The sequence below is a fragment of the Belonocnema kinseyi genome, chromosome 7, assembly GCF_010883055.1.
Source record: "Belonocnema kinseyi isolate 2016_QV_RU_SX_M_011 chromosome 7, B_treatae_v1, whole genome shotgun sequence".
Lineage (NCBI taxonomy): Eukaryota > Metazoa > Arthropoda > Insecta > Hymenoptera > Cynipidae > Belonocnema > Belonocnema kinseyi.
In genome coordinates this window covers 123,676,357-123,683,690 of record NC_046663.1, presented here as the reverse complement: position 1 = coordinate 123,683,690, position 7,334 = coordinate 123,676,357, and positions in this window count along the sequence as shown.

Sequence of the window (7,334 nt, the reverse complement as noted above, 5' to 3'; positions counted from 1 at the left end):
CCAAGGCGAAAGCCAAACCGAAAGTGCCGGTGATTGTCTGTTTCTCGATTCTCGCGCTTGCCTTCGTCAGCCATATCTATAGCTGAGTCGGGGCTGTCTATGCACGCCGAAAATATTAAAATTAATGAGGGCCTAAAATTATTAAATTTATTATTATGTTAAAATTAATTAATTTCTTTTACGGTTTCTTTTTAAAAAGGGACATTTTCGAGATACTAAATAAATTTAAAAAGTAAATAAATTTTTAATTAATTCAGAATTTAGTTGAATGAAAAAATTTAATAAAGCTTATTTAAATTAATTCCTCGTCTGGTTTCTGTTAAAAGAGTAGTAGTGTCGAATTCACAATTTATATTTAATTCCCAGGAAAAATTTAAGGTTTTCACTACTCATTTGATTATTTATCCGAATTATATTAAAACTCTGTTTTTTTGTTTGTTTTTATTTCTTGATCATTTGAAATGTATTCTCTTTTTCCTTATAATGTACTTAATTACAGAAACCAGTAACTAGACTGTGTCTTGCACATTAAAATTTAATTGTAAGTTTGAGGGCAGTTAACCACTTGCAATTCTTATGCTCATCAAAATTTACAACTTCAAAGAAATCCAAATAGTTTATAAAAATAATTCAAAGAATCGAAGAATCCAAAAAAAATCTAAAGAAATATAAGGCGTTTAGGGGTGCTTCTCAGCAATTAAGGCTATTACAAAAAAAGGGAAAAGGATAGAATTCCATAGAATTAAAATAATTCAATAATTTTTTGCGAGCCGGGAAATGACTGGAAATTTGTTTCCTTGATTAAAACGGCCAGCTGCATTTCTTAGTATTTAAAAAATTATTATATTCATGGGTGTTTTCCTGTACAGTAGTTATACTTTTTCGTACTTGTAAAAAAATTTATACCAAGGATTGAAATAATTTTTGATTTTATTTATTTCTTCCAGTGAATTTTTTTTTAAGTTTGCAATCACAAAAAAAACTATCCAATTAAAAGTTTTAAGGGTTTAAAACTCGTGATTTATTTTTTTCATAAATAGTTTCGAAATAATTTTCACATTGTATACATCAGCTGGTTTTTAGGTATATTATATTGATGATGTGTACAATGTGAAAATTATTTCGAAACTATTTATAAAAAAAATAAATCACGATTTTTAAACACTTAAAACTCTTAATTGGATAGTTTTTCTTTGTTATTGCAAACTTAAAAAAAATTCACTTGAAGAAATGAATAAAATCAACAATTTTTTCAATATATATATATATATATATATATAATTAAAAATTTGTCATAATGACAAACGCAGGATTTCGCCGAGAGCGGGTGCTAATCTGGACAATTGCACCCGCTTCTAGCGAAATCGCGGTAAAATTTCAGCCTCAACCACGTCTCACAACCGTGAGATAGGTGGTTAGTCTGTAAACGAATCAATACGACGATCCAGCAAAAGCCTCGTGCACCCCAAGAACGCGGAGCGACCCAAGGACAACCGCCTTCTGCATTTTTCCCGCAAGTGTTCTAGCATATTGTTGACATGCAAGGATGCTTTTTAGGCCATTAGCAAGTGAAAGCTTGGCACCTCCAAGAGCACCGATGATAAGGACGATAAGTTTAACAGAATATTCCGGGTACAATCGTTGCAACTCCCTTATAAGGTCTCGATACCTCTCTTTCTTTTCATTCTCCTTGGTTATGATGTTTTTGTCAGCTGGTGCCGAAAATTCGATAACAAAAAACGACAAAAAAAGACAAATCTTAAACAAAATACATGAGTTTTTAAAGAAATTATTTAATTTTAAAGTAAAAAAGACGAATTATCTACAAAAAGTTGAATTTTTTAAGCGAAAAATATGAGTTTTCAATGAAAGAGTTAAAATTTCAACCAAATAGTTAAATTTTCAACCATAATTAAAAAACCTTGTTAAAAAAACGTATTTTTTTACAAAGTAGTTCAACTCTTAGTGAAATAATCGACTTTCAAACCTAAGAAGATGTACAGTTGATATTTTAACCAAACAATTGCAATTTTGACCAAAAATGATACATTTTTAACCAAAAAGATTAAATTTCTACTAAACAAGGTCAATTTCCAACAAATAACATGAACTTACAACGAAATTGTTTAATTTTGAAAACAAAGAGTATTTCCACCCAAAAATTATGAATTTAATTTTTAACAGTATAGTTGCATTTACAACAGAACGAATTTACAACCAAAACATATTTATAGTTGATAATTCAACCGAAAAATGTAATTTTTAATCAAAAAGTATAAATTTTCCATAAAACAATTTAATTTCTACAAAGAAAGACGACCTTTTAACTAAACACATGATTTCTTAACCAAAAATGGTATGGATTGTCAGTTTCAAAAATGTATTTTCAACGAAAGAGATGAACCTTTAAATAAAAAAAAAAAAATACAAATTTTTAAAAAGTAGTTGAACTTTTGATAGAAAAGAGGACTTTTATTCAAAATAGTTACATTTTCAACAAAATAATTAATTTTTCAATCAAATAATTGAGTTTATATGAAGACGAGATGAATTGCAAAATCGCCAATTTCTTTAATTTCTTTCAAATGCGGATCAAGATATAAATAAGACTATTATAATATAACATAATTATAATATTATCATTATTAATATACGTATATATTTATATATATATATATACATATATTAGTATTACTATTTATATAATTCATATTTTATACATGAAATAACATAACCTCAAAATATACGCATGTCAAGAGTCGCGCGATCTATTGAAATCTTGAGAAACGCCGGCATCGAAATCTGGAAATATTAAAATCCCTATCTCCTGAATTTATTTCAAAGCAGTTAGCAGATAGATATATAAATAGAATCGCCGCAGTGCTCCGACCGGCAATCGTGCACCTTCGAGTTTTCAAATTCAGAACAGGAGAAATGGGTTGCGCGCGCATCTCAGTCATTTACAGCGTTTCCTACTATATTCACACGGACATAGCCCTGTCGTAGTATTGGACCACATCTCGTTTCAGATCACAGATCTGAAACGAGATGTGGTCCAACACTATGGCAGGACTATGTCCGTGTGAATATAGTAGGAGACGATATAAATGACTGGGTTGCGCGAGCAACCCATTTCTCTTCTGAATTTGAAAACTCAAAGGTGCACGATTGCCGGTCGGAACACTTCGGCGGTTCTATTTATATCTCTATCCGCTTTGAAATAAAATCAAGAGATTAGGAATTTAATATTTCCAGATTTCGATGCTGGCGATTCTCATGATTTGAATACTTCACGCGCCTCTTTATATGCGCATATTTTGAGGTTAAGTTATTTCAAGCATAAAATATAAATGATATAAATATTAACACTATTATATATATATATATAAAAATATATAAATATATTAATGGTAATATTATAGTCATGTTACATTATAATAGTCTTATTTATATCTTGATCCGCATTTGAAAGAAATTAAAGAAATTGGCGATTTGAATGATATTTGAATATTTCGCAAAATTTAAAAATAAAAATATATATGCAATATCAGAATATTAATACAGTGATTAGTATTTTGTTGTAAATTATATTGTGTATATTATTGTACATTATGAAAATAAATTATATAATTAAGTATGTGATATTACAATTATATGTAGAATTGAATAGAATTTATTGTCTTCATTGTATACTTTCACAAGGTGTTACTATATTCTTTTGCTCTCTTAAATCTTTAAATAAAATGAAGCTACATATTTTCACTCTTAGAAGTTTTACCTGAACAGATAATAATTAAGTCATTACATATATCTGTGTCTATATTACAGTTTCACTTGTCCTTAGGCTATATTTCTCCTCCATATCACTATTTAATTCGATATTATAATTATATTAATATTAATATTAATTAGCTGTAAATGATTGTGCTTGGGTTTTTAAGAGTTTGATTGATCTATTACAACAAAAAAGTTTAAACAGCCTCGGTACTTTAGAAATTATAAAATTTGTTAATGAAAATTATTCGGAATCAAACAATTACAAACTATAGCTTCCTAGAATTTGGTTATATTATACTTTTTTCATGACTACTTGAGACTTCGATTTTTTAGATTTAAAATTGCTAGCAATTTTAAAAGTGTTAATAAAAAATGTTGTGCTGTTAGTACTTATAATTTGTAATTGTTTTATTTTTAATGATTCTCATAAATAAATTTTCTAATTTTGAAAGGCTATTTAAATTTTTTCGGTTTAATAGATAAATTCAACTTCCAACGCTTAAAACTCTAGCACAGTCATTTGCAGCTAATTAATATTAATGCTCATATCAATATCTTTTGAGATAATATTATTATAATTATAATATCATATATAGTTAATTAGATATAATTTTAATCCTATTATAATGCACCCTGATTATAATTCTTTTTTCAAATGTTCATATCCTAACTCATAATTTTAATTATATTTCAGAATTCCTTGTCCCAGATCTGAATTATAAATTTTTCAAAAAATCTCTAATCCAATTCGGAAATACATACAATTGCTTTGAAAAATTTCATGTTCCAATTTAGAATTCAGGGAGAAATTAGAAAATTCAAACTTTTCAATCTGAAAATGATTTATTTGAGGCGAGAATCTTTTGAATTTTAAACTTTCAAAACTGAAGCAAATTTCAGTTCGGTACATTAAAAATTAAACGATTAAACCAATTTTTTAACTAAAAACTTTTTAAAATAAAAGTTTAATTATTTTTATTTTAAGTTGTTACAGATTAATATTTTTGCATTATTATTTATAGATAAAAATTTGAGTTTACCAATTGACTCCAAGCCCAAAAAATATAATTACAAAAAAACTTTCATTTTCAAACAAATAGTTACATTTTCAACTAAAATGATGAATATTCAAGAAAAAATTTTTAATTTTCAATTAAAATCTGTCAATTGTTTTGTAGCAAATTTTTCTTTCTGGTTTAAAAATTTATCTGCTTTAGGAGAAATTTCATCTTTTGTGCATAAAAACTTAACTATCTGACTGAAAATCTATTTGTTTTTATTGAGAATTTATTAATTCTTCTAAAAAATTTGTCTTTTTTTGTCGAATTAATTTTTTTTGTTCTAGAATACACAATTTTTTAGTTAGAATTTCAACTGCTTGGCTAAAATTTAAACTTATTTGTAAATAGTCCAGTTTTTGGTTGAAGATGATTGATTTCAGTTAAAAAAATTCATCTTTCTGGTTGAAAATGTTAATATTTTGTTGCAAATTTGTTTTTCTCTTTTTTTTTAGTTGAAAATTCAATTATTTTGATATTAAGTTAATTTCTTACATTTTCAATTAGCAAAATCAAATTTTTATCTGTAAATAACAATGCAAAAATATTAATCTGGAACAACTTTAAATAAAAACAATTTTACTTTTATTTAAAAAAGATTTTAGTTAAAAAATTTGTTTAATCGTTCAATTTTTAATGACCGGAACTGAAATTTTATTGAAGTATATTATCATTTTGAACCTTAAAAATAATAGCGTAATTTATATTTTTTAACCAGAAGTCTCTAAAATGTTAAATTCATAAAAATTTTAAATCCGTAATTTCGTATTTTAACACAATTTGATAAAAAAATGGTAAAATTAAAAGGTTTTGAACGTTTTTATTTTATACGTATGAATTATTGAGCGTTTGAATGAAATATTTCTGAATTAAAAATTTGTCAAGATTCAGTTTTAAAAGTCTAAAACTCAAAAGATTTCCACCTCAAATAAATCATTTTCAGATTTAAGTTTGAATTTTCTAATTTCACCATGAATTTAGAATTGGAGCAGGAAATTTTTCAAAGCAATTGTATGTATTTCTGAATTGGATTAGAGATTTTTTGAAAAATTTGTAATTCAGATCTGGGACAAGGAATTCTAAAAAATAATTAAAATTTTAAGTTAGGACATGAAAATCTGAAAAAAGAAGTATAATCAGGGTGCATTATATTAGAATGAATATAATATGTAATTAACTATATATGATATTATAATAATAATAATATTATCTCAACAGATATTGATATTAACAATAATATTTATTAGCTGTAAATGATTGTGCTAGAGTTTTAAGCGTTGGAAGTTGAATTTATCTATTAAACCGAAAAAATTTTAATAGCCTTTCAAAATTAGAAAAATTATTTATGAGAATCATTTGAAATAAAACAATTACACATTATAAGTACTAACAAGTACAAAATTTTGTAATAACACTTTTTAAAATTGTTAGAAATTTTAAATCTTAAAAATCGAAGTCTCAAGTAGTCATGAAAAAAGTATAATATAACCAAATTCTAGGAAGCTATAGTTTGTTATTGTTTGATTCCAAATGATTCTCATAAACAAATTTTATAATTTCGAAAGTCCGGAGGCTATTTAAACTTTTTTGGCTTAATAGATAAATCAAACGCTTAAAACCCCCAGCACAATCATTTACATCTAATTAATATTAATATAATTATAATGTCGAATAAAATAGTGATATAGAGGAGAAATATAGCCTAAGGACAAGAGGAACTGTAATATAGACCCAGAAATATGTCCAGATAAAAATTCTAAGAGAGAAAATATGTAGCTTCATTTTATTTAAAACTTTAAGAGAGAAAAATAATATAATAAAAACGTGTAAAAGTATACAATGAAGACAATAAATTCTATTCTATTCTATATATAATTATAATATGACATACTTAATAATATAATGTATTTTCATTATGAACAATAATATACACAATATAAAGTATACAGTATAATGAACACGATATAATATACAACAAAATATTAATTACGGTATTAATATTCTAATATTGCATATGTATTTTTATTTTTAAATTGTGCGAAATATACAAATATCATTAAAATCGCTAATTTTTTTAATTTCTTTTAAATGCGGATCAAGATATAAATAAGACTATTATAATATAACATAATTATAATATTATAATTAATAATATATGTATATATTTATATGTACAATAGTATTAATATTTATATCATTTATATTTTATGCTTGAAATAACGTAACCTCAAAATATGCGCATATAAAGAGGCGCGCGAAGTATTCAAATCATGAGAATCGCCAACATCGAAATCTGGAAATATTAAAATCCCAATTAGTCCATACGCCAACTCTATTTCCGTCGGATCAGCCAGGTCCAAGAGATTTTTTTTCTTGATTCTTATGTAAAATTATCTCCTGATTCCAAAACCGTGTAGCAGAACTCTGGCAAATGTGCCGTTCTCGAGATATTCGCAATTAGTTATTTTTTTATAAACGTTTGATTAAACATTTAAAATC